Genomic DNA, 11,072 nt, shown 5'->3' on the forward strand with positions numbered 1-11,072 from the left:
TTTGAGCTGGTCAATTCTAGAGGCGGCTCTGGGTCAGCTCCCACAGTTCAGTCCTGGCTTGGGTCTACATCTCCCTTGGTGTGGGTGTGACTGCAACTTCCAGGTCTGAGGGGTGGACAATTTTTGTGAGGTGTTAGCTAAATCTTCCAGGAGCCCCTAGAGGTGGGCGTGTCTACATTCTCAGAGGTCCTTTGAGTCCTTTGGGAGCATTGGAGGTGGGTGACCAAATGTGACCTCAAAAGGAGAGTGACCACATTTACAGCATGGGCAATGTACCCTACACAGTACATGTGGTAGGATTGGTAGGATTTCTGGCCAAGGGAGGTCTATTTCTTGGCAATGTTTGGCCAGTGTCACTTTAAAAGTCCTAGCCATTCTCTGAACTTGATGTGAAGGTTGAAGGTAGAATCATGTGCACAGTTTCAAGTCAGTTCTCTGTGCAAGTAGGAGCTTCAGCCTAGCCTGAGAAACTGCACGTCATATCCAGGAAGTACAGGAGCCCTTGATTGGGTTGAATACCAGTAAAGTCCACTTCTAGACGTTTAAATGGTAGGCCCCTGTTTTTGTGCCAGTGTGGGGCATTGCGTTCCTGCTTGAGATTGGTCCAAGCACCCTGCAGACAGGCCTTGCTAGCTTGTTGGGTCACTGTTGGCAACTTCAGGATCACCAAATATCTTTGCAACAAATCTTGTAGAGCACCTCCCCCACCACCACCGAGGTGCGTAGCTTCTACTGCGTCTCAGGAATCATAATTTCCCTATAGTCGTCAGTCTTCCTGATTTTTAGTAGCCCCTTCATAGGTTATTAAAACATACTTCCTGGGGGTGATGAGAGGGAACTGCTGGGCTCTGTCTTCACCAAGAGCAGCCTGTTTTGTTGCCTGGTCTGCCAGCTGGTTTCCCCATCTCAGGCATCCTTGACATTTTGTGAGAGCCTGGCAGTGCCTCAGTGCCACAGCGGGAGCGAGCCCAGACAGCTTCTAGGAGCAGGAGGAGTTGGTCTCTGTTTTTAACTGTTGTACTCCTGTGGTGAGTCCCTTTCTCCATGTATTTTACTTTGAGTCTCTAGATGTAAGGGGTTATGACTTCAGCTCCCCTTGGACAAGGTTCCATGCTTGAATTGGGGAGCAGCTCATCCAATATGTCAAGCTGTGAGGAGAAAAAATATCTCTTTAATGATTTCTCTGCAGTCATGGAGGGCATCTCGTTCCTCCTCAGGCAATTATTGTCCAGATAACATAGCTGTCATCTTTTTGGATGAGGCCTGGCATTTCCTTAAGTGGGCACATTGCAATAGACTTGTCCGTGAAACGCGGCCATCCGGAGTCAGGCAGAGCTGTCTAGCTGGCGGAGGTTGGTGAGCATTGCATCAGGCAGATGTCTTTGGAGGGATGGGGGCAGGGCTGTCCTGCCTGGTGCTGCAGTGGAGCCAGTGGGAGGCAGCATCACTGGCAAATATCAACCTCAGGGGATACTAATGAGGCTGTTTTCCTCCGTGTCTTCAGACTTAATAGTTTTTTCAGAACTGTGCCGGTCTCACATTGGGTCAGTGCAGACCCCATTACGAGAAGAGTTCCCCAACCAAAAGCTGGGAGAGCTTATACGTGCCCAGCCCTTTTGTGGTGCACAGATGGAGAGGACCAGCTCTGCCCTCAAGCAGGTGCCTACCTGGCTGGCCATCTTGCAGCAACTTAAGAGGTCTTTACCTTAGGACCACACGTGTATCACCTTGCTCGGTCACCTCCTATTACAGAAGGTGTCGACTCAGAGACTCTGGTCCTGGGTCCCACAGTCCCCCTGGCCACTGGAAGAGGATCTGGGAATCCCATTGGGGCATATGCTTCCCCGTTCCAGAGGTCTTCAGTGGGCAGTGTGGACCAACTGGGGTCTTAGTGAAGGAGATCGACCTGGAACCCCCAGAAACGTTGGGGGACTCTTTCTGGGGTAAACACTGACAGCAGTGAGATGGAGGAGAGGAGACAGGACAGAAGCTAGGCAGCTCCTGAAAGGCTTCCATGGCAGGTCCAGTTTGTATTTTATGCTGTAAAACGACAGGTGGGGTGGGGGAGCAAGTAAGACTTTATGGAAGCCTTCATGCAGGTCAGCAGGTTGCCCGGGGCAACAGCCCATTGTTGCAGCTCCTTCCCCAGGTCATTGTGCTCCAGTCTACATGTGAGGTCATGCTTGGCAAACAGGCAGCAGAAGCTGTGCCTTAAGTGAATCATTGCACAAGTCAGTATCTAAGAACTGCTCCTTTCTACCTTGTTCTGCTTTACGTTTGGGAGTTGATTTTTTTTTCTTTCATTTCTTTGAACATACTTTTCAGTTTTTTTGAGTTCCATGTCTGGCATTTTGTCTAATTTATTCTCACTGGATGACATTACTGTAGGGTTAGTAATTTTTGGAGGAGTGATGTTGCCTTGATTTTTTTTTTATGCTTCTGTGTTATCTTGTTACTTGGGCTTTTTTTAATTTTAAAAATCACTATTAACTTATTCTAGGTATGCAGGTGTTTTGCCTGCATGCCTGTCTTTGCACATGTGTGCCTGATGCCTGAGGAGGCTAGAAGAAGGCATCAGATTTCCTGGAGCTGGAGTTACAGATGTTTGCGGCTCCCATGTGGATGCTGGGAATGGAACTCAGGTCCTCTGAAAGAGCATCCAGTGCATTTAACCACTGAGGCATCTCTCCAGCCTTGGAAGCTTGTTACTTTAGCAGCTATATTCCTTCAGCCAACTATTTGTAGTGCTGGGCCTTTAATAGGGTAGAATGTGTAATTCAGAAAATAATTCCCCAGTCCGAGAGCTCAAGGAGTCTGGTGTGGACTTTGTATTATTCTCAGGATAGAATAGTAAGTGCAAGAATAGCCGCAGCTGTTGGGTATTCCCAGTATACAAATATGTACTGGCCAACCAACCACCTCGGCTCAGTGTCAGTAACCAAGGATGCATGGGGTGTGCGCAGATTGTAGTTGCTAAGACCAGGGGTCAGAGAAGCAGGTTGCATAAGGATAGGGATAGACACAGACTGACTTTTTGTTGTGGTGGTGACAACAGAGTCTTACTGTGTAGTCCTGGCTGAACTGGAGCTCACTGTGCAGACCAGGCTGGCCTTGAACTCACAGAGACCCATCTTATTATACCTCTGGAATGCTGTGGTTAAAGGCAGTTGTCACTACTCCCAGCTTAGATTGGCTTTGAAAAGAACAAAACAAATGAGTTGGGTAAAGTTCCTGGAGGGAGAAGTTGGGAGGCTGTCAGCAATCACAGAGTTTAGACAGTGTCGAAGCTATGGAAGGTTATAACTAAGAGGTAAAAAGAGAAGGAGATAAGGTTGAGAGAAAGAAGGAGAGACGCAAGGACAAGAGGGGGTGTCCACGCCTGGAAGGTGGTGTAAGCCTTCCTCCCAGCACCCAGGAGACAGAGGCTGGTGGATCGCTGGGTTTGAGGACAGCTCCAGCTTGGTCTACATAGTGAGTTCCAGGACAACCAAGGCTACAGAGAAACCCTATCTCGGAATTCTTCCAAACCCCCACTCCCAGAAAAAAAAAGAAAGAAAAAGAAGAGAAAAAAGGGAAGTCCATGAGATGCTGGTGAAAGGCTGAGCAAAGAATGCCTTGCTTAAACTGAGTGGAGAAGCAAACACATTGATCCGGGACCCTCACTGAGCAACACAAAGACAAAATCAAAACCATCACGAGAATCATGGGCCAGAATGGTCCTTAAACCACAGAAAGCCGAGAAACAGAATGCTTATGGAGTGAACTGTCGATACTGCACTGAGCTGAGAAGTGGCATTCTCAGATTCCCTGGGGTTCCAGGGGGCTCCCCAAGGTACTGCATGTGTGGTGGGGGTGAGTGAGAGCCTTTGTTCTTCAAAGTCTCAGGTTCTTGGGGTTCTGGCCTGTCAGGGAGTAGAGTTGGCAGGTCCTTTCCTGGTAGTTCCTTTGGAACCCTGCACCCTATGGTGGCCATTCCTTGGGCTGCAGATCAGGGCAGCCCTCTCCTGCAGTTTCTGCTGCTCCCTCCTGGGTAGTGTTAGTATCAACCATTAAGCTGAGATTTATGTATTTTGTTGGTTTTTTTTGAGACAGGATCTAACTGTGTAGCCTCGGCTATCCTGGAAGTCACTACGTAGACCAGGCTGACCTTAAACTCGGGAATTCACCTGTCTCTGCCTTCCAAGTTCTAGGATTAAGGGTAAGTGCCATCACGCCTGGCTAAGATTTAATTCTTTATGTGACAATAGACATCTTGTTAATATACAAATTTGGCTTTATCTATAATAAAATATAAAAATTTATGTATAGCAAAAAACTGTTTTAAAACAAATGTCTTTATGATTTATTAGCAGGAAATGATGGATTTGCACAGCATCGTATATACACTCTGGGTATTGGGTAGTTTTGTGTGTCAACTTGACACAAGCTGGAGTCATCAGAGCAAGGAACCTCAGTTGAGGAAATACCTCTGTGAGATCCAGCTGTAAGGCATTTTCTCATTTGGTGATCAATGGGGGAAGGGTCAGTCCGTAGCGGGTGGTGCCATCCCTGGGCTGGTGGGTTCTATAAGATTGGCTGAGCAACTCATGGGAAGCCAGACAGTAAGCAATTCCCCTCTGTGGCCTCTGCATCAGCTCCTGCCTCCAGGATCTGCCTCTGTTGGAGTTGCTGTCCTGGCTTCTTTACATGATAAACAGCAACGCTGGAGTGTAAGTCCAATAAACCCTCTCCTCCCCAACCTGCTTTTTGTTCATGGTGTTTCATCACAGCAGTAGACACCGTGATGAAGACAACACCTGTACTCACAGGGTTGTGCAAAGATTTCTTTGGCAGAAAGTACCACTGCCCAAGAACAGCTCAAGTCTGGCATCGACAAAACACTCCCATATTAGAACCAACTCCCTGGAGCCCTTTCACCCAGAGGTTTTTTCTTTACTTTTTATTTTATGTGTTTGAGTGTTTGACTCCATGAACATATGTGCATCATGCATGTGCTTGATAACCCATGGGCTCCAGAAGAGGACAGCAGACTCCCCAGAACTGGAATTAGACCCTCGAGAGCTGCCGTGTGGGTGCCGAGAACTGAACCTGGGCCCTGGCAAGAGCAGCAGATGCTCTTGACTGCCGGACTCTCTCCAGCTCCTCGCCCCGCATCTCAAACAGTTCTCCTGGGGATTCTGATGCGGTTGATGACGGTGAAAATGGCAGGGGCAGGGGTGCAGGCAGGAGAGGTGACTGGCTCTAGGAGCACTGTTCTCCCCTGAGCAGCTCTCCAGGGACAGAGGAAGTGACCTTGGTGAGCCATGGTTGCAGCCTGGTTTGGTGGTTCCTGCCAGGAGAATTGCTGAGGGCTTGAGGGTAGCCTGGACTATATAGTTAGTTCAAGGCTAGAACAGACTACATTTCGAGACTCTCCTTAAAAACAAAAGCTGGGAGCATGGTCATGACCTCCATCTGTTGCCTGTGCTCCAAGAATCTACACGAAGACTCCTGGCCTGGTGGGGTTTGGCTAATGTTCCTCATCTGTCCCTTTAGTGTGCCTGATTATTGCCTACGACTTCATGCATGTAAGGCAAACACCCTACCAAGTGAGCAACATTCTTAGCCTGAAATCACCTAAATTCCTTTAAAAAATCATTTGTATGTGCATGCGTGTGCAGGGAGCCAGACAGGACCGCCATTGCAAGATGGCACCACATCCTGTCTTGCCGGTTATACTCCATATTTGGCTATGCCTTTGAGAGCTGCCTGTCCCCCACTTCCCGCATGCGCGGTGAATGGGGGTCCCTGGGCCTATCTCGATGCAGTCTGGTGTCAGCTGATGGTGGCAACCAATCACAGGGCAACCCATGAGCCAATTCCTTATATAAGCAGCTGCCTTAGTGCTCTCGGGCCCCTTCGCTTCATGTTATCTCTCAACCAAGTGCACTCCAGTAAAGCGTGATCTGAGAAGAATCCTCGTGTCGTGGTCGTTCTTTCTCGCTGGTCGAGGAGTCCCCCGCATGCGTGTGTGTGTGTGTGTGTGTGTGTGTGTGTGTGTGTGTATGTGTGTGGAGTATAAGTGCATGAATGTAGAGACCAGAAGAGGGTGTCAGATTCATGGAGCTGGAATTAAGTCATTTGTGAGCTATCCAACATAGGTACTGGGATCCGAACTTGGGTCCTCATGGTTGAGCAGTGCTAAGAATAGTGGAGCTCAGTTCATGAAGTAGAACGTGTCTGGAACACTAATAATTGTCAGCAGTGGGGGCGGTGACCCAGAGGGCATTCCAGACGTTCTAAGAAACCAGAGTGCCTCTTGCCCTAAGCTTTTATTACGAATTACAGCATGCGAAGATACCACTATACAATCATTAAACTGGGCTTACGGGTAATAGAAGGTTCTAATTAATGTATCACCGGGGAGAACAAAGACGAGGAAGTATGGGTAGGAAAATATATGGGAACATAACACGCCTTTACATCTGATAAACAGCACCCTCGGCTTCTGTGCTGGAGAACTTACCGTACAGGCTGTTTCCTTCTGTCCTCAGTGTGCCAAGGGTCAGGCTGTTCTCAGACGCAGACCGCTTTTCTCAAACAAGGCTGTTGGCAACATCTCCTGCTCCCTGTTTCTCATCAAGGTTAATGTGACTGATTTAACACAATATCGAGAGACATTAAAATGGTGTTTCAGATGCTATGATCTTTGCAAGTCTTGGGCTTGTTAACCTAACTAACCCAGAGACGCCTTTAACAGCTAAATTTTGCCAAGAATCTTTGGTCCAATATGGATTTATGCTTGTCAAACTTCAGTAGAGTTATTTGAAATTCTTGTACAAAAGAAGTTGCTCCCCTCTCCTGGTACAAAGCCACGGCTGCAGTGACTGCTCCTAGCAACAGTGGTAGCTGAAACTGCAGTTGCAACAACTGACCACCATTTAGACTTTGGTGAGTCTCGCTGTTTCACGCATAGAGGCTATAGTTGGATTTTCTCGCTAGGGCCATGTAAGATAGACTGGGCCCTGGGCAGTACTGGTCTTTTAAGAATCATGGATGTGTGGGGGCTGGAGAGATGGCTCAGAGGTTAAGAGCATTGCCTGTTTTTTCCAAAGGTCCTGAGTTCAATTCCCAGCAACCACATGGTGGCTCACAACCATCTGTAATGAGGTCTGGTGCCCTCTTCTGGCCTTCAGGCACACACACAGACAGAATATTGTATGCATAATAAATAAATATTTTAAAAAAAAAGAATCATGGATGTGATGTCTTTTCCCTAAGGAGTACAGTTAATACATTGTTGCAAATAATGGTCACGACCATAAAGCAATAGAAACATTCAGACTCATGATACATGCTGGTACAGGAACTTGCTTATTTGGAGTTGTGTTTAAATGGGCAGTATTTTGAGTTGCATTCCAGTGATAATCTCCCTTCTACACCATTGCAGGCCCACCCCCAACTTGCAGAGATAGTACTGCAAAGGCCCAAGAGCTAGCATAAGAGCCTGGGAGGGTGATAACCCACCAATAGCCCTCTTCATCATGTTACTGGAACAAATCACCATGTGACCAGAGTGATTAAATTGTGTTTTATTGAAACCCCATCCTAACACCCCATTTTTATTCATCCACCAATTTTCTGTGTGGTCCCTAATATACCAACTCTCTTTTGGTTTTTAAAGACAGGGTTTCTCTGTGTAACAGCCCCTACAGTTTTGTAGACCAGAATGGCCTCGAATTCACAGAGAGCTTCCTGCCTCTGCCTCCTGAGTGCTGGGATTAAAGACATGTGCCACCACTGCCTGGTCTGTGTTTTGGACTTTCTTGTCAGACTTTCTTTGGACCATCAGCTCCCAAATAATGACTCAGAGACTTATTATTATGAAAGCTTGGCCTTGACTTGTTCCCAACTAGCTCTTATAACTTAAATTAACCTGTTTCTATTAATCTGTGTTCTGCCCCGTGGTTCTTTATTTTTCCTCCCTTCTGTACATATGACTTCCTCCGTGTTTCACTGTGTGCCTAGATCCTAACCCTGAGTTCCCCTCTCTCCTCGGAAGTCCTGTCTCTTCTCCCCCGCCTAGCTACTGGCCATTCAGCTCTTTACTAAACCAATCAGAATAAAACAGCAACACATTTTCACACAGTGTGATCAAATATCCAGCAACAATGGAGACCACCACAAATAAAAGGTTTTGTAGAGGGGAAGGGGTCCAGCTCAACTCTCTTAACTCTTGTTCATCGCCAGGCGTCTTTTTCACTCCACTCCAGGCCAGGGTGCAGACCTGAGCTGAAGGCATGCATGGCCTACGCTTTACTGCACCAGAGCTCACATTTTTTCTTTTCCTGGAATCAAAACATGGTTCTTCTCATGAATAGGAGAGGCAAAGTCAGTGAGAGCTGTAAGAGCAGCAAATAATTCCGTTTGATGCTCGGAGGAATTAGTTTGATGTTGTTAATGTCTGCCTTGGGACCAATAAGCCACTTTACCTAGGGGGACCATCAGTAAAAAGTCTGAGGGCATCAAGCAGAGGGTAAGATGACACAGTGGTAGGAAGAGCAAAAGAGGTGCATTATGGGACCCGTAGAACCTTATCACTGGGGTAATGCTGTACAATTTGCCCTGAAGGGGGGGGCTTATGTTTGCTATTGGAGGCCAAAAGTATATAAAGAAGTAAGGTGGACTTCGAAAGGACAATAAAACTTGGCGTCCTCCTAATTACTGAGCCGATTACTCATGGGCTAACTGACCTTTGGAGCTGAGACGGTAAATGCATCCGTTCTGTGTTTGCCAAGGAAGGTAATAAGTTGAGCCAGGGTGACTGTGGGAAGAAAAGCTATATCCAAAACAAAGGAAGACGAAGGCAGAGCGCAGTCAACTTCCATGATTGGGATGTTGCTGCTTTGGTCAGATTTGAGGCTTTGTGGGCCTCCTTTTGGGAGCTCGGAGAGGAAGATCAGCGTCACCTTTGTCACCTTCAAGGATGGTGTGGATACGCCGAACAACGGTCTAATCCAATTAACATTGCCTAATAGTTTTTGAAAGTCATTACGTGTCTGAAGGGAGTGTTTCTGTAATTGTCTCTTTTGGGAATGGATAGTACGAGAATCAACAATAAAGTCTAAAAACCAAGAGGATTGAGATTGTCGAATTTTTTTTTTTGCAAGTTTTTAAGACCACTAAGTCAAGGACACCAATAACAGATTTAAACCTTTTCTTTAAAGTAGCGATTTTGCCTTGTAGGTGAAAAGTATGTCGTCTGTATTATGAATAACATAAGACTGGATAATTTTGCTGGTGAACACACCAGCAACAAACTGTGCCACATGGGACTGCGCGCAACACCTTGCGGGAGGGAGGAAATCCCAGTGGTAAAGCTGGGTAGGTTCCTTACAGTGAAGGATGGAGACAAAAAAAACAAACTTTGGTTTATCCTGCTAGGTTTAAGGAATAGAAAAAACAAAAAACAAAACAAAACAAACTAGACAATCTTTAAACCTCTGGCAATACGAGTGTGATCTGTAGGAACGGCAGTGAGTGAGGCAAAGGCCCCATGGAGGCCTCACTTTATTCCCATCTAGTAAGCTTGCGGCCGGTGCCATCTCCCTGGTTTCGCATGATGTGGTGAGCACAGGCGCGTTGTATGGACTACTGGAGCACACTGTGCTCAGCTTCCGGTTGAGTTCCTAGCAACCTGACTTGTTCTAGTTTTCACCATGTGCTCTGAGCCACTGCGCCAATCTCTTTAGTTTCCAGAAATCACCTAAAAACCTTTAAAATAATTAGTTACCTGTTTTTTGTTTTAAGACGGTGTATCACTATTGCTGTCTTTGATCTGTAGACCAGGCTGGCCGTGAGCTCACAGAGATCTGTCTGCCTCTGCTTTCTGAGTGCCAGGAGTACAGGTGTGCCCCGCCCACGCCTGGCCACCTAAAATCTGAATGCTCAGAAGTAACAGCTGCTAAAGTCTTGGTGTAACTTTCTAGATTTTCGGAGACTGAGGTTGCCATTTCTTCTCTTTCTTCTCCTCTTCCTCCTCCTCCTCCTCCTCCTTGTCAGAAATAATGCATCATTCTCAGTAAGATTATCCTTAAAGGAAAACAAACTTGGAGGGTTGAAGGGGTCCCCTGGACATTAGAGACCTTGGGCTTCTGAGGCTGAGCGGGAATTGGGGCCACGGTGTGTTGTCACTACCCTGAACAGGACCGAAGCAGAGGTTTCCTGGGGATTGCCCATAATGCTTTCAAGTACCATGTACTTCTGGCCTAGGACTCTGTCAAAGTCCATGTGGTTCCCAGGATGTTAGTTATAGAACCTCTGACCCCACACAACAGATGCACTCAGACCGGGTGGGGCATATTCCTCTGCATGCTTGGGGCTGCCTGGGAACGTCCTACTGTGGCCCCAGCTGTAGTCAGAGGTGTCCTTGTATCTAGCCACGGACTGGAAGGAAGCTCTCATTTCCCCAGGGTTACATTAGCTTGCCAAAAAATAAATCTGGCACATACCACCTCCCGCAGGGTCTCTGTTATAGCTCTGAAGGGAAAGGTATCCTGGCATTCAGGAGGCAAGGAATCCCACAAAGTCACACTGTACAACAAACTTCACACAAGATTTATTGGGAAAAACACAAGACGGTGGTTGCCTCTGCTTGGGCAAGAAGCAGCAGAGAACTGAGCAGGAGGCAGGCTTTATATAGGACTTCTTGGGGAGTGGTCAGAGCTTTCCAGGGTGGCCTGGGATTGGTGGGATTCTGTGGCTGATCTTGGACTTTTATTCTGCAAAGTGGAACTTGGCTGCTTGTTGCTGAAGCGGATAGGGGCAGGGCTCAGTCACTCCACAAGACTAAGCCCTGCTGTCAGAGCAATCTTGGGGTGGTGCCTGGCCACTCACACCTTGAGGGGCTTACAGGGTCACTATGCATCCCTTGTGTGTATGTGTGTGTACACATGTGTGTGCAAGTGCATGTGCTTATGTGTGTATACACATGTGTGCAGGTGCAAGGGCTTGTGTGTGTGTACACATGTGTGTGTGCAAGTGCGTGTGCTTATGTGTGTATACACATGTGTGTAGGTGCAAGGGCTTGTGTG

The 11,072-nt window shown here is 47.3% G+C and overlaps 1 long non-coding RNA gene across 1 annotated transcript; it reads left to right on the forward strand.

Moving 5' to 3' along the window:
- Positions 1-953: 953 nt before the first annotated feature.
- On the forward strand, positions 954-1,808 carry LOC113458528. The gene is made up of 3 exons (XR_003378895.1): positions 954-1,028; positions 1,218-1,352; positions 1,505-1,808. It is a non-coding gene; the product is annotated as an uncharacterized LOC113458528 (long non-coding RNA).
- The last annotated feature ends 9,264 nt before the right edge of the window (positions 1,809-11,072 follow it).

This window comes from Microtus ochrogaster, unplaced genomic scaffold (genome assembly GCF_000317375.1).
Source record: "Microtus ochrogaster isolate Prairie Vole_2 unplaced genomic scaffold, MicOch1.0 UNK43, whole genome shotgun sequence".
Taxonomy (NCBI): domain Eukaryota; kingdom Metazoa; phylum Chordata; class Mammalia; order Rodentia; family Cricetidae; genus Microtus; species Microtus ochrogaster.